Below are 17,049 nucleotides of genomic sequence, written 5' to 3'. Positions count from 1 at the left end.
AGGAAGCAGGAAGCATAAATTACACAAACAAAACAGTGGACCTTTAAAAGCCAGTATTGTGAAAGGCATTTGCTGACTTCAAAACACATTCTCCGTTGAATTTTTCCTCATCTCTTCAATTTGTACTCATTGTTCTTAACAAACCCAAAGAAGCAATACCAATGGAATTGCATCAGACAACCTTAAAAACAGCAGGAGTCAAAGCCAACTAAGCCTGTTAGAAATGAATTTGTTATTTTATTTTCTTTTTCATTAAGAAGATAGTTGTCCTCTATTGATAAAGCAAGAGGGGATATGATAAAGCATCTGGGAGAAGACAGTAGTTTCCTTTCTGTGACACCCCTGCTGCAGCTCTGACTTTAAATGCAGCAGGTGCACGTGTCTGCATGGTGCCCTCCCTTAACCCCGAAGGAAACCATAAAGGAAATTTAGGTGGGGGTGGATGATACAACTGTCTGTCAATTGCTGCTAATCCACTAGAGGCCATTGTGACACAGAGTAAAGGGTGCTTGGCACAGCATTGCACTCCAGTGCTCCTTGGGCGTCCTCTTCGCTCAGCTCACAGGGATGAGTCAAGGAGTTTATTCAGTAGCTATTCAAGGAACAGCAGAGTGGAGAAGTGATTCCTCTGGATGTTGTGAAATTTCCCATGTATTATGGAGGAAATTCTGCTGGGCAGGAGCATCAACTTGTGCATGTAGTTCTTGTTCCAGCAACATGGAGTGTACCTTATTATGGCATTTTGGACATGATGTACAGTACTGGACAATTATTTGGAATCTAGAAATCATCTTAACAATTTCTTTTTTATTTACAGTGTTTTAAAAAGGTGGTTGCCTAAGGACTGTTGAGGAAATACTGTGATGGCAGTCAGAAGTCAACTAGTTTGCACTGTCTCACTCATCTTTGAAAATGTGTGAAGAAAAAGGTGATTTTTGAAGAAATGTGTTTCTGGTGGGATGGATGGTGAGCTGTCAGAAAATTGAAATTTTCTAGTGATGGCAATCCTGGGAACTGGAGAAAAGGAGTCAAACCAGGACAAATACAGCTGTCAGAAGGATAAGACAATAGTCAGAAAGGAAGAAAAAGAGATATCCAAGGGGGCAAGTCTTCTTGCCCTGTAAGCCTGTACATCTTAGGGCAGAAAAGCGATGATCTCTAACAGCTCCTAGGCCAGTTGTCAGAAGAAAGACCTGATATATTTTGTCATTTCCATTTATCCCTGCAGCTACCTGAAGATACAGCAACAGCATTGAAATGTTTTAAGGCAGTCAACCAAGTCTGGTCTTCCATTAAAGAGAAACAGGGCCAGAGTGGCTAATTAACATTAGTGAGGTGATTCTCCAACTCTTTTCTGCCATGTACTGTACACTATAAAACACATGTAAGAGTTTTTTTAAAAATAAATACATATATGAAGATATTATTTCAGAAATCAGTACAGGAATGTTTAATATCTGCATTAGAAAAATACCAGAAGGAGAGACAATGCAGTGTCATTGTGGCAAACACATTCTTTCTTGTGGTTGCAATATCATAATCTTTCTTGCGCTGGGATTTAGGGAACAGCAAACCTAATGAGCCTTTCTCTGATCTTCCTGAGAGTGTCACAGTTCAGGAACAATTCCACTGTAGTCAACAAACCTGATAATCACATAAGTTGATCTATGTGGATGTAGGCTCAGGCTCCCTGTCTCAGGGGAAACATGCCTTTCTTACCTCTTTTACTTGAAGCACCTGGAAACACATTCCTGTGTGGATAATGCATCTCTGGAAAACAGGACAGCCACTTGGATGTCTGAAGGGACTGATCCCACTTGTTTGTAAGGCAATGTCTCCTCATTCTATTAGAGTGTTGGGAAACCTGGTCAGAGCCTGGCTGTTAACATCAAGTCAAAAATTAAGGAAAGCACAGAAAACTGATTTATTACTCAAAAATTAATTTTTTTTATTTATAAAAGATTACACATGTGTATTTTCAGACAAAAATATTACAAGGAGTATGAGAGCAAGAGAGAGCAAAAAAGGAATGCTTGCTAGATAGACAGAATTTTTTAAAAATAGAAATACATTAATTTAATGAATAAAGCATTGAGTGTGCACTGTAGGCCCTGTGTTTTTAAAGATTTAGAAAGCTAATATAATATGAATCCAGCCATATAATCCTGTGTTCAAAAAATGTGAAATAATAATAACAATGTAACCTCATCCTCAGTATTTCCTCATTTCCTTAGGGCCACGGTTTCAAAAGGACTTAAAAAACATAGCAACAACACATTCCAACACTTCCCTCTGATTATGGGAAAGCACCCTGCCCTCCAAACCTAGGTAAGTGTTGACGTGCTCAATACCTCCAGCCTTTTCCTCCACAAGCTGTCAGAGGAATGGGTCACGTGTATGCCACAGGGGTCAGGCCTTTATTTCAGCTTTTGGGCCTGGTCCAGCAAGCACTGAAAATTAGGCTTGGGCTTTGTTATCTGAAGAAGTTTCCTGGTGTTTCACTGAAATGCTGTGTGGTACTTAGCACTGCTACTAATAAGGTTTTGGGAATTGAGCTCCTCTGCAAACTTGGATATTAACCTGCCTACACAGGAGTGCATTTCCTTTTAGGTTCAAAGGCATCCCCCAAGCTGGTCTTTTAAATGACCTGTGAGACCCTCCTCCTGCCACCACCCTGCCTTCCCCAGGCAGATTCCTGTATGTGCATGGCAGCCTTGGGCTCTTTCTGGGGTTATGGACGACCTCAGGGATGTATCAGCATGGAGCTTGCTGGAAGATGGATGGCTCACAGAAAAGTGAGGGAAGAGTCAGACTTTGTTGGGAGTGTTTAGCAACTTCCCTTGGGAAAGCTAGAAAAAGCCTGAATAACTGACAGGAGCAGGAGCAGGCATGGTCAGACCTCTAATGCAAACTCTGACTAGATTTGAAGGGTCTTGTGGACCTCAGTAAACTAGAATGGAAATACTGGGTTTTAGTAATGATCATGAGCATCTCTTCTTGTGCTGATTATTTTACCCATGATTCTTGGATATACTTATGAGTTGTTTGGGGGTTTTTTGGTGGCCTTGAGTAAAACAAGGCATTAGGAAGCACTTGGCAGCTGATTTTGTGCAGATCTAGATCTATAATCTAACAATCCTGATCACTAACTAGACAGCTGCTTCACAGTGCATCCAGAGCAAAAAAAAAAAAAATCTTTTTTTAAGTAATATAAACTAAACCATGTTTATTGTTTTGGTGGCTTGCTTTATTTAAAGATATTTGTATCTAGTTTTCTTCTGTCTTTGAATCTTCTAGAGCAGAATCATCTCCTTTCCAGTGTCACCTTGGTCTTGAGTAGCTTCTGGAAATTAATTTAATTTAATCTGTTAAATTAATGGATCCAATCCTTGATTTTCAAAATGAGGAGATGCAAAATTATTTTGAACTGTTGTTTCATTAACTAATTTTGGTTCAGGTAAACCCTCTGAGGGATTGTAATAAATACTTAAAATATTACTCTCAAAGCAGCCTCTCCCCAGATAGGACAAAGCCACACCATCACCACCACCACATTTTGGTGACTTCAGCAGCACATGTTATCACAGAAATGCTTCAGTCTTGAGAGTAGCTACTTCCCTATTTTTTTAATTGTCTCTTTGTGTCAAGAATGCTTGCCTTTCTTCTTCTTTTATACACATGAAACAAAGTTCTCCATTACATTGTGCTTCAAATCTGCATTTTCCGGTGCCTGGAAAAGACTTCTTCTCAGCCCACGCTGCAGTCTTCTGGAGCAAAGCTTTTTGTACGCAGTGAGGAGTGCATCATGCTTTGGCCATAACTGGAATGTGCACAGCTTTGTGAAGTTTCTCAGAATGACTCAAAGAGTGGAAGCAAATAAAAAACCACAGAGATATTTGTATCTTCAATGTGCTTCAAGTAACTGCATTATTACCACAGCACCTCGGAGGCTTCCCATTTTTGCAGATTGCACATTGTCACCACTTCCTAAATAGCTGTGTTTATTTATTGAAACTCAAGAGTTTTATTTAACACCTCATGTAAAAAACACTTCTCCTTATCTAAGTCATTTAGGCCAACATCTCCAAATTTTGGTGCCCATAGCAACCCACTATAATCCTTATTTAGACATGCATTGCAAGTAGCCTCATTTTTAAAGAGAACCAGCTGGAGCTTTTGTGAAAACCATACTTTTAATTTCTTTGGTTGCCTGGCTTTGAAATTTAACCAGCACTGTTAAAATAACAGGTGATATGAGAGGCTCAGGCTGTGGCAGGGACTGCAATCAGAACACTCATATAATTATAAATTAAGCATAAGCTTGAGCGAAGCGCTGGATTTGAGGTTTTGTTGCCTACAAGTGACAGACATGGAATTGAGGTGAGATTGCTGTAGGAATGCAAATTATGTGGTCATGTCTCACTGGAGGGGGGAAGTTAAGGGCATAATTCCCATCAACCTCTCCCAGGATCTCAGCATTGGCACTTAGATTTGGAAATGCTATTGTGGGCATTGTCTTGTGCTCAGTCATTTAAGAGTCAGTGAAGTGAAATGTTTCAGGAGAAGCTGGGAGCTGGCTGGAATTTTGATGCGAGAAATACCAGAGATCTCCTCCTTCACAAAAATAGAATGTATTAAAATTATTTTTTGTCTGTGACAGACCACACACTTGCTGCCATCATCTTGAATGCAGTGTTGAACTGGTGTTGGAGGCTGCAAGGCAGACATGCAGTGGGCTGGGTCTGGAGCAGCCACGGCAGCAGCTGAAAATCTGCCTGGGGTGGCTGCCGGCTACTGTGTCGGAGAACCACAGCACTCCTGGTATGAGCAATGAACAGCAGTGAGTTGGGGAAGTGGCACATTTTAGGTTTTAATTTTGCAGGTTGAACCCCCTGCCAAGGCTACAGTGTCAGCCAAAACCACAGAGTTCCAAAATGTGTCTTAACAGCAAACCGAAAAATCAATATGCCTTCCCCATTTTCCTGGAGCCTGACAGAAAACCCAGTTAGTGAATAGGTGTCTTTCTGTCCTTTTTGGGGAGCACTGTATAAGATCCTGAAGGGTGAAAATAAACAGAGGGAAAATGGGGAATCTACTGTCATGCAGAAGGCACCTCTCTGGTAGGAGTTTTGTGCCATGTAAATAGACAAAGCCCTGCCGACTTGCCTTTCAGACCCCAGCAGAAATGCATGTTAAGGACTATCTACTTGAGTTCATTGCTGCATGGGAGATCGAGTAAGTAAATACTGAACTGTAAACCTCTGTCTGTTTACAAAAGGGCACAACAGTAGATAAAAGCATAGTAAATTGTGAGAGGTTGGATTGACAGCACTGGTAAAATCTCGGTTGGTAGCTATACTTAGATGGCCAAGGGTGCTTCTATAAAAAACTGTGTTCAAGGAAACATTGGCAGATTGAAGGCATACAATAGAGTAAATTATTTACACAGTTTTATTCAGCTACGTGTAATTGTGGCTTATAATGAAAATAGGAGGCCAAATTTGATCTCGATATGAGTGCAGCTCTATGGATCTGGCTTGTAAGTTACAAATAATTTATCTGAAGATAAATGACAATGATGTTTAAATTATTTGTTGTTTGCATGGATTAATGTTAATTCACATATACACACTTTCTTGACTTTCCACACATACAACAGTGGAAGTTTTGCAGACAAAACCAAAAATACAGTCTCTGAGTCAGGCTGCTTCTACCACTGTGTTAGTGAAATTTCTAATCATCATCTCATGACAATAGTTTCAAGGGATTTATGAAAAAGTAGCAGAGAATACACTTTTCTGTAATTTACTACTTCCTGTAATTCATCATACCATTTTTTCCCCAAATTGCTTTGACTTTTTTTTGGGAGTATCATATATCACAGTCCAAGTACTTGTTACCCTTTTTCAGCTGATACTCTTCTGCCTTTGTGCATTGTTTATTACTGTTTCACTGCAAAGACAACTATGAAAGTAAAAGGTAAAGCAAGAGACAATGTGGCTGAATAGGAGTGTTGATTAGAAGGCTGTCTCTGTAGGGCTTTGTTTGGTTTACCAAAAATCCCAAAGATTTAGTTAAGAGCTTTGGGTGTCATGGAACTGGTAAGTGAAATTTTACAGTAGGGGCTTGACAGAAAGTCAGACTGGATAGTCTGCTCATCCTTTCTGGTTTTATGACACTTCAAGTCTACTTCAAATCTGTTGAAACCACTGGCACACAGTGCCAGTTAAGCACAGCCGCACCAAGTACATTTGGAATGGATTCACCTTTAGAAAAGCGTAGGCAATGATGTTAAAGCAAAGCAAAACTAAGGTGGCAACATCAAGAAGGAAATGTAAAGTAATAAATAATATGAAGGCTGGCTAAGGTAGGAGTCTGAAGTAACTGCTTCACCTTCAAAGCTGACCAGTGCCACAAGCTCTCACTTTTTTGAGCGGTTTGTTTAGTAGAAGATGAGAAATAAGAGGATATTTTCAGGGGGAGGGGAGTGTTGCTGCAGATAAATAAAAAACAAGCCACAAGCTTATGAGGGCAAAAATTACCATCTACAGAGGACAATAAAAACATATTGAAGGCAGCGTTCCAGAGTTTTTGGATTCCCACCCATGGGTTTTGATATGCAGTGTTAGTACCATTACAACCAGGCCTCTTGAAGACATAGATGAGGAAATACAGATTAGAGTACAATGTTTATCACATGTCTTTTTCAAATCTACTCTTTTCCTGTGTATTTATGTACACTTGGAATCATTCAGCATTCCCAGAAGTTATTTGAAGAATGACTGTACTCTCAGCAATCTTCCTATTGTGGCAGAAGATGATAAAATAATTAACGAGCTAGCTGGGAGCTGGAAATTTCACATTCAGTTTCCAGCACTGACACAATCTTCCTGTATGACCCTGGCTAAGTCACGCAATCTTTCTGTCACCCAGTTCCTCATCTGTGCTTTGGCTATGAGAAAAAATGAAGCATTTCTGTTTAGCTCTCCGAAAAAGCATCTCTACTGTCACACCTGCCAAGCACATCCCGATCCACAGCATACTTATTAATGTCCTGGTGCGAGTTGCACAGCAAAAGTCAGCCTGAGTAACCAGAACTCACCCACAAAAAGATTTTTAGCTACTTGCAAGTACAACAAGGAACTGGTATCATTCTGAGCTACCACTCCACAAGCTCATGTCCCCCTGGTGGGTGGTAACAACTTGATGAAAGTGTTACCAATTCCTAGTTTTGCGAAAAGAAATTTACTCTAAACTGGAGCAGTTCTAGGAAATGGGAAGTGTTGTCAGGCATGTAGTAATTACACAGCTTGTCTGAGATAAGTGCAGGGGACCAACAGTGCAGTGCACAGCACTCTGCTGGATGGAACCAACATGTTGGAGCTGTGCCACAAAAGGTCTTCTCTTTGCCCATGTTAAAATGTAGATAATAAACCAAACATCTGGAGGAGCAATTCGAGCCTTCCTTGGAGTCACACCTTTCCACCAATCATTCTGAGGAACAGCTGGGATAGAAATAAAACACAAGAGGCCTCAACTGAAGAGGCTGCTTGGAGGTACTAACATGACATCTGAGAAAGGGAATCTCTCCTCCTTTGTTGTCACACTTTTCCTTTTATGTGTTGTCTCAACAGCACAGCAATAGTAGAGCAAGAGTAGACACATGGACCATCCCTTCAGAGTTTATGAAAACCATGAAATAGGAATCAACAGCACACCACTGCATTTCAAGAGCTGCTCAAGACTTTTTTCTGTATTAAAAGGCAAAAACTGTTTTTTCTCTATTTTCACCTCTTCACAGATATCCAGGTTCTCTTCCTGAAAACTGGATTTTCTCCAGGGCCATGTGATACATGTAGAGTAAGCAATATTTCTTTATTTTTTGTCTAATTTGTGGGATTGCCTGAAGGGTGTTTCATCACAATTCTTTTGGGGTTTTTTTATTCTCTGAATTGACTGGAAATGTCCAAAATTTTTCCTGCAGTGCTGAGCTGTGACCAGTCATGGATGTCACACAGAGGAAGTGAGGAGCTGATCCTGCAAGGCAAAGTCACTGGGAGTTGAGAGATTTTTGTCCTTCACTGATATGACTTCCCAGAGTTATAGGATGACTGGCTCCGTGGCATTAATCTGACGACTTAGTCTTTATCTTCAACCCATGACCTAAGCCTGCTGATGTACACAACCATCTCAAAAGACCAGTGATACCTATTTAAATGTTTAAATGAGTTTAACATGTGAATCTATATTTATTTTCAACATTTAACATTTAAAACATTTTTTTAAATTAACCTTTGATAATATAGTTGTCCTTATCTTTCTTTTTGTTGCCTTATCTCTTTGTTACCATTATTAATAGCTTCTCATTATTGATAATAAGAGTCACATGAGTGACTGAATTTCAAAAGGACTCATTTCACATTTCACACATATTGTCCCCCTTTTGTCCAGAGACTCCCACAACAGTTCTGTTTTTCTTTTGCTTTAAGTTTTCCCTATCCATCAGGGAGTCTTATCCACCTCTTGGTGCAATGGGCTATGTTTGCAGCACATCTTTAAATCCAAGAATCTCCATTCTATGTCTAGCCAAAACCCTAGGAGAGTCTCTAGCACAGATGAACTTCTGAGAGCAATATTTTACTATCAGAAGGGCATGTCATACCTAGGGAGACAAATCTGACTTATTGCACTGCAAGATAATTGTCTGCACCCCTAAATGGCCTGTGAAGGCCTTGAGGAGGCATCTTGCTAACTTGTGAAGGGCAGTTGTTATTCTGTCAGCATGTGAGAACTCCAAAATAAAAATACCAGACATATGCTTTTTCCATGTCCTCGGAACTTGAAGTGGTAAATGCATTCATTTCCTTTCATTTTGCATCCATCTGATTGCTTTTAAACATAGTAAGGATCAAATCTTTCCAACACTGATACCTAAGGCCAACCTCCCTCTGACTTCCACGAGACGGGAATTTAGCTCTCAGGAATTAGTGTCTGGGGAGGATGCATTGAAATAAATGGTGATTGTCAAAGCACATTGGAATTTAGAGCACATTTGTTGCAAAGATAGAAGCTCGCTGGGGTATCTGATTGTCAGAGTCAATTTTATTTTCCTTACAGCACATATGCACATATTTGAACCTTGTCATGCTGCAAAGGGAAATACCTCATTAGATTTCACTAGGGTTTCTTCAGAATTGTTTATACACTACAGTCAATAAAGATATTTTTTGTTTAATAAATGAAATACTGGAAGGGCCTGTTCTATCAGGGAATCGAAGGAAGTGCATTTATCCCTGGTAAAGATGAAGCTCTATTTTATAGGGTGCAGAAAGCCTGCAATGTGTATTATTTTTCAAATAGTTGAAAGATTTATAGTGGTAAATGGTTTCTTTAAATGGTTTCTTTTTCAGTCTCCTGATTATATTAACTGCAACAAAGCAAATGTTACAAATAAAAACAAGAGTAAACCAAGAGCATTTGTACATTCTGTATTTTCAATTATGATTTTAACAGAAATTAATCACTGGTCCTTTTTTCATTTGGAAGCAGTTTTACTTCCCTTTTCCCCACTGGACATATAATTTTGATTTATAAACACAGCAATCTGGAGCAAAGGGAAGTTTTAAGCACTGTACATATTACTGCTGAGGCCTAGAATTATTTTGCTTAGAATTTTTATCTTTCTTTGTTTTATATTTTAAGGTCGATTTTAGCTTTCCACTTTAGAGATGAAAAACATGGTTGCAGATGACATTGTTTGCCCATTTCAAATTCACACAGGCCTAAGGTTACATCTTGCATGCAAGGCCCCGTTTTATAAACATGGTGAAGGGTTCTTCCAGTCAAAATGTGCTTTCAACCAGGATAAACCTGTCTCCCCATGTTAAGACTTATAAATCTTCTCCACAGGGCTATTTACAATCCAGCTACTGCACGCTTACTTTATTGACTCTGAATGAATAAATCAGTTTTCCACATCACCCCATTCTCTTTGCTGATGTTTTGATTTGGTGTCGATCCAAAAGTCTCTGATCATAGACACATGATTATAAAACCATCTCTCGCACTGAAAACTATTTAAGGAACAAGCGATGGAATTAACTTCTTTTAGATATTGTTTTACACTGCACATTTGAACTTGGGGATATACATTTTTCACAGGGCTCATTTCTGCTGGGCAGAACACTCTGATAAGGCTGTAGAAGCCAAGAAATTAAATGAGGGTTTTTTTCATCATTCACTGCTTGGCTTGAACTTCCACAGCACACAGTATGTGTCTTTTACTCAGCTGGGGCTCTTTGAGTGAATGCAGGTGTCTCTCCCCTTTAAAGATTTTTAAAACCTTTAAAAGAGTTTCATAGGTTTGTTTTGATAAAATTGGGGGGGTTTTTCCTGCTTCACCACTCAGGTGGATTTTGCTGAACTATGAGAGAGAAAAGGATAGGCCATCAGAGATTTACAGTAAGGGGGCGGGTTTTCCCATCTAGGAAACCTAGAAAAGTATTTTTGTTCACAACTTAGGCTTGAAATTTGAAAACGCTTTGTATGAAGGCTGTGGGAGATCCCTAGAAAAACATTTACTATACTGAGATCAGAGACTGGCTTGTGTCTCAGCAATAGCATCTGTCATTTTCTCCTCATAACTGTTGGAAGAAAGGGACTGACATGAGCATTTCTAGATTTCCACTTGAATCTAATCCTTTTTTTGAATCCTGGGTGGAATTAAAAACTAGAGGGAGCCTCCAGAGCGCAAGGAGCATCTAGTGATGGAAATAACATGAAGACCAGCCTTGCAAAGCATTTGATCTCACAGAAAAAGAGCCCCTGAGACAGAAGCATGGAGGAGTTCAAACCCCATGTAAAGCCTCTGCTCATTTTCAAAGACAAAATCCAAATCTTAGCCCACAGCTCATCCAGAGGTGAAAGGCCACTGCAGTGTGACATTTGACAATTCCCCTTGTAGAACAGGCACAACAGGGTTTGTAAATTATGCCTTTTATAAGGATGTTGTAATCAGAAGAGGACAAGTGTCCTTTTTAGTTTGAGAATGGTAGATAGCTGAAGGGAATGCAGGACGTGCAGAGACCTGTAGATGAGCTGTCTTGAAAGGCCTTGTTGTCATTACTCTTGATCTCTCAAAGATCTGCAATATCAATATTGTCTATTCCAAGCAATGTCCCTTTTTGTTTATACTCAGCCAAGGCCTGTGCATCTAAAAAGATTGCACTGCACTTCATGAACTCAAATTTCTATAGTTTACTATGTCTAATAGAGAAGCACACTGCTTACCCACATTATTCTTCAGAGAATATAATAATATTCTTTCAAGAGAATCTGATTTTGTCATGCACTGACCATTGTAGCTTAATTATATTAAGCCCTTCATAACATGCTTGGAAAAGAAATCAATGTCTGTATCCCTCACTGAAAGCCCAGACAGTATCTCAGTGTACATGGTTTGTGCACATCTCAGTGTTAGCACCTAAGATGTCAAGGAATTGCATCGAATTCACCATTGAATTTCAAGTAAAGTCACCTAAAGGTAAAACAGAACTAACTCAAGCTGGTGATACTGCTGATCTTAGGTTTCCTGTCTTTGTATTTCCCTGCTCTTTCTTTACCAGAGTAAAACCCAGAAGAGAGATTCTGTAGGGTTATTGTGCTGATGAGCCCCTCAGTGGCACCCTTGGTAAGGCTTATATCTTCTCTCTGTGGTTTGACTGACACTCATCGAACTCTAACCCTTTCCTGAATTGCCTCAGTGAGGAGCAGGGTTGCGCTACAGTCTCGCTATGTAATTTGGTGGTGGTTTATTCAAAAGAGAAGTGAGGACAAATTCACTCACTTAAGATCTCAGTTGTCATCTTTTTCTCCCCACTGGCTTTATAAAACAATGACAAGGCACTTAGACAGAATAAATCAGATAAATCTGGGCCTCTGTTTTGTTTACAATATTTTACTACAACAGCTGTTAACAAACATCACCAAGTTACCAATAATACAGCTAAAAAAGCTAAAAAACAAGCCAGAGAAAGTCCAGCAATTGCCCATTGTAGAGAAAAACAAGAAAATTCAAATTTTGAGGCACATTATCTCTCTGGGACTATTTCAGAAGAGAAAATTTAGTCTGGAAAAAGATAATAGAACATTAAAACCCCAAAGAGCAGTAACAGACAAGAGATTAACTTAAACACCTCCTAAAAATAAATAATTTGACTTTGTCCCAGAAATCACTGACACCAGCATGTGACCTATCACAGAGACAGGGAGACAGTGCAGAAAGATAGTGGGGATACAGAAAGAATGGTGATACCACAAGTAAAACAACAATTATGAGGAAAGCTGAAGACAAATGGTAGGAGAGCAACAGCAACAGATGTTTTCCCTTAAGGTCATAAATGAAAACAGAAATCCTGATGCACAGGAGCTTTTCCGGAGAAATACATCGGTATCGGAGCATGAAACACTAGTGAAAGAAAAACAGAGCACAAAACACCAAGAATGAAAGCAAAGCAGTCTCCTCTTATTGCAAGGAGAATCAGGGCAGATGCTCAGGTCGCTGGAGATGAGCTGTTGTCTGAGGAGCAATGATCTCATCTCTTCCCACCAAGAAGATGGGAACAGACCCACAGTGCTGGGTTCTGGTAGTGTTTGGATGACTCACTGCCCAGGGTACCTGGCACAAGATTTGGCCTGAGGTTCTTGTGCCAGGGAGGAGAAGGAGCAGTACTGGTTTGCAGGGGCTGAGGCAGAGAGCAGGGGTGGTACAAGGGCACAGGAGGCTGCCAGCTAAAACTGTCCTGGCTAAGTTCCTGGTCTGCTGGTGGCATTCCTGGATGGCCTCTGTGCTGCATTTTGGGCCATGAGGTGCCCTTTAGAAGTCATAACGAGCTGTATACGAAGTGGCAGAGCACATTCAAGTGAATGCCCAAAATGTGTTATGCCATTCCATCAGGAGACACACTGAGGGCAGCTGTGGCCTGAGCCCATCCCCAACCCTGACTTTCCACACAGACCTCTGCTCTTTATTTTTCCCCTACAACATCCGCATTTGATCTCTGCTCAGGAAAAAATGCAGGGAAAAGTGCTTTCTCAGACCACCTCTTGCTCGAGACTGACATTATCAGTTTGCAATATTCACAGGGCTATTGGGTATCCAGAAGAGGGAATGACTGGGATCTGAGTGTACCATTCAAGCCTAAACCAAACACCTCCCCAGCTTTTGCTCAGACTATCAGGAAAGGTAATTTAGCACCTGGAGAAGATAGGGTTTGGAGCTTGTATTTGGCACGCCAGCCAGCCATCTCAGAATGGACCTACCAGATGAGATATTGTGTCACAAAAAAAGTTCACAGAGGTGTTAAGTGCAAAAGCATTCCTGAACCAATAGAATATAAAAAACACTAAAAACTCCAACACTTTTGCCAGGAAAGAATGGTTTCTGTGTGTTTTTCAAAATGCTGTTTGCATAAATAGCCAGAAAAGAAGGGAAACAGGATTTTTAAAAAGTACCACTGTGATTTTTACAGTTCTGATAAACACGGTGCATATGCAGGAGAGCTCTGGAAGCCATCTGGTTGTACAGCCGGTGCAGGGTGTGCTCTGCTGGCTCATGGACATACCTGCTCAGTAGCAGAGCTACCAGAGCTTTATGCTACACAGCCTGACTGACTGTCGATGGAAAAAAGAGTATCTGCACGTGTGTGTGTGAGTTTGGATCACTGAATGAGGTGGTGGATAAGATTTCAATGAACCTAAAGGACTTAGGGGCCTGTGTCCCATTTTTATAGGTGACCCCTTGTTGCAGATTCAACACAATGCCATGGCAACACCATAAAAAAGTTGCCATTCCTCAGCCAAAGGACTATAACCACCTTGGAATGCTTGAGCTGAGAACTCATCCTGCTCGTGTGGTGTAACTCTAACCTCAGGACAGACCCATCACAGTCACAGTGCACAGACAGCTTGTCAAGGGGTGGGTGGTAAACTGTTTTGTTGCCATAACTCATCTCTGTATGCCAGCACATAGTGTCCTGTTTTGGTTCAACATACATTTTTTGAGAGGATTCCTAAATTACTTAAATAACTTCTGGATACTTGGGGGGGAAAAAAAGAATATAAAAAAGCTAAATGCTCACAGTTTGAATCAACAGGAGAGCTGACCATGAGCAGATTTGTGAAACATTATAGCACTGTTATTGTGGGTTTCCAATTGCAGAACCAGGAATAAAACTGACACAAGATATAATCAAAGAAGAAGTAAAAGCCTGGAAAAGAAATAATGTTAGCCAACACTGTTTTACGAACATCAGTCTCCTCGGACAGATCTGATTACATCCTCTGGTGAGATTATAAACTTGCTTGATAAAAATTACTGCATAAATATATGAGATATTTTAAGGCTTTTGACTACTACTGCACGACATTTAGGCTTTCAAAAATTACACAATATAATAGAGCATGTGAGGTACTGAATGGTGTAAGGAGCCAAATGAACATCAGGGCCCTAAAAGCAGTCATCATCAAGGGCACGGGCTCTAAATTCCTGTTTTGATTAGTCAGGAGAAGAGGCTGACTGCTGAAATCTTTGTGTTTCAGGAAAGAAAAAACTAGCCAGGTTGTTTATACAGCCTGTTAAATATCTGCAAAGAGTATCACTCACCCAGCCCCAAACTCATTAGCCTACAATGGTAATTAAACTATCCCTTGGCTATTTCTAAATTACTATTTTGGGAAGTCATTGAAGAGACAGTGAGATTCAGTTTCTCAAATAAGAAAAAAGGAAAAGACCTGCTAGTTTGAGGAATAAACATTAAAGAATGCAAAAAGGTTTTTGTTTGGCTCATAGAGCTGTTCTTTAGGTCTGAACTTCCTGAATTCAAATGCCAACACCATTTGAAAACCATTCTGCAAAAATATGTCTTCCTTGACTTTATAATACCATTGTACTGATGCTCCCTACTTTTCCTTCAGTGTTTCACAGGTAGCAGACTTGTGAGTTTATTATGCTTCTTTCATGAAACATGAAGTAAATTTCTGTGTAAGAGTTTTGCATAACCTGTGAATGATGAGCTTCTTTCATTATATTTACTGTTGCTTACACTGCAAACAAAATGAGAAGGGGTTTTTGTGGAGGAGAGCACGAGGCACCTTGTGTTTTAAAATAGCAAAAGGTCCCTCACGTAGGAGAGGGTAAGTCACAGCACCATTGTGAAAATCCTGAGAATAATATGAGTATAAACAAAAGTGAAAGAGAGTGGAATACTTCCAGCAGACATCATGGAGCAAACTAAAGACAACAATTTTCAAAAATAAAAAAAATAGTTCCTGGGAAAGTTGTTTATTTTTTTCTGAAGCTATTTTTATTCATTGTTTCTGTAGCAGAAATACTGATTTTGTAATGTATTGTGCTAATGTAGTGTAGGTGACATGTAATTCATTCATTAATATTTTTCCTTGATGTTGTGCATTTCAGTGCATTTTTAACCAGATTTTATTGTAAGTTTAAACCAGGAAATCTGTGTAACAGAGACAAAAATATTCACAGATAACTAAAAAGTAGCTGTATAAAAACCTTTATTCATAGCCCAAATTCTATAGACAGTGCATATTCTATAGAAATTTTTAGGGGGATGGCGAAACAAGCCCTGGTTGTTATATAATGTGGCACAGAATTTGTTCAAATCTGGTCACCAGGGAGATTTCACTTGCTCACTAGAAGCAAGGAGGACCAGTGGCTGGCTGGTAGAGAATTGAGCAGCAGTCCAGGGTGCTAATGATTATCCACTTGACTGATACAAGGGCCTGGGGCTATAATAACAGGGTAATTTTTAAATTCAAGTTTGCATTCTCAAGGAGACAGGAGGACATTGAAATGAACACTGCTGTTGCATTGCCAAAAGCATCAGTTTCCCTAAAGCATCTGAACGACACCACCATTTGTCATTAGCCTTGCTGTCTCTTACACTGAGCATTTCTTTCAAAAGACCCTCTCCTTCTCTGTTCTTCTTTACAACATGGATATCCTCAGGTGCTGTGCTGAGCTCCATCAGGCAATACCTCAAAGGAGAATTGAGCAAACCCATTTGGATCAGGTGAGTAACTTCACATTCCCTTGCTGATGCCCACAGCATGGACCTAGCACCCTCACACTAGCTAGCATTCGATATGAGAGCCAAATCTTCCTCTGTGTAACTGCTGCTGGAGTTTTAAAGTGTTTCTGCTTTCCCTCTCACATCCCTATGAGCTAACCACATACCCTTGCTACTGTTGTCCTGTAACTGTCTTGAAAAAGAAAACAAAATAGAAAAAAAAGTATCAGAAATCCCCTAACTAATTTTAACAGCTAGGGAGCTGGCAAGCAGAAGTATATGTGCTGTAGAACTGAAACAGGTGTGGTTTGAGTATTTTCCACATTTGGTTTTGGCAAAAATGTGAACAGAGGGTATTAATTCCTCCACACTGATAATGGGGTCTTGGAATCCGTTATCTGAAATAAAAAATTCTTGGCAGAATTCCTCATGTACTCAAGTGTGCAAGAAAAACTGAAAATTATGGCTTTCTTTTTTTTTCTTTTTCTTTTCACTAGGAACCATTTATAAATGCATACATTTTTATGTGAATTTTACTGAAGCAGTTTTTCTTAGAGAGTGTTACATGTGAAAACATCCCCAACCCTCTCCTAAAACAGTGAGCTGGATCCCCCTCTCAAACAAATGCCCCACTGATGGATTTGCATCTCTGTGTGCATGTGCACGTGCCTCTGTTCTTGCATACCTGCCCATACCCTGTGGGACTCCACCAGGTTTGGTGCCCTTGCACAATAAAAATAATCCATTGTCACCAGCATCTCTCTGCAAACGTAAGTGTAAAATGTCAGGTGCCCTTAATTTTGGGAGAAACTGCAGCTGTCAGGGCACAAGATTTAACATACAAAGTGAAATAATGGCTCATTGGGCATGACATGTAGCCAATTCTGCCTTTCTGTTATTCTCCATTTCCTCTGTTCTCCACAAGTTCCCTAATCCTGGGGAGACACAAAATCTTTGT

General features: G+C 40.0%; 1 long non-coding RNA gene across 1 annotated transcript; it reads left to right on the top strand.

The window, feature by feature from the left end:
* Positions 1–826: 826 nt before the first annotated feature.
* Positions 827–9,521, top strand: LOC125323691. The gene is made up of 4 exons (XR_007202612.1): positions 827–928; positions 2,235–2,328; positions 7,802–7,860; positions 7,985–9,521. It is a non-coding gene; the product is annotated as an uncharacterized LOC125323691 (long non-coding RNA).
* Positions 9,522–17,049: the final 7,528 nt, after the last annotated feature.

This window comes from Corvus hawaiiensis, chromosome 3, assembly GCF_020740725.1.
Source record: "Corvus hawaiiensis isolate bCorHaw1 chromosome 3, bCorHaw1.pri.cur, whole genome shotgun sequence".
NCBI lineage: Eukaryota > Metazoa > Chordata > Aves > Passeriformes > Corvidae > Corvus > Corvus hawaiiensis.
This window is presented reverse-complemented; position numbering and strand designations above follow the sequence as displayed.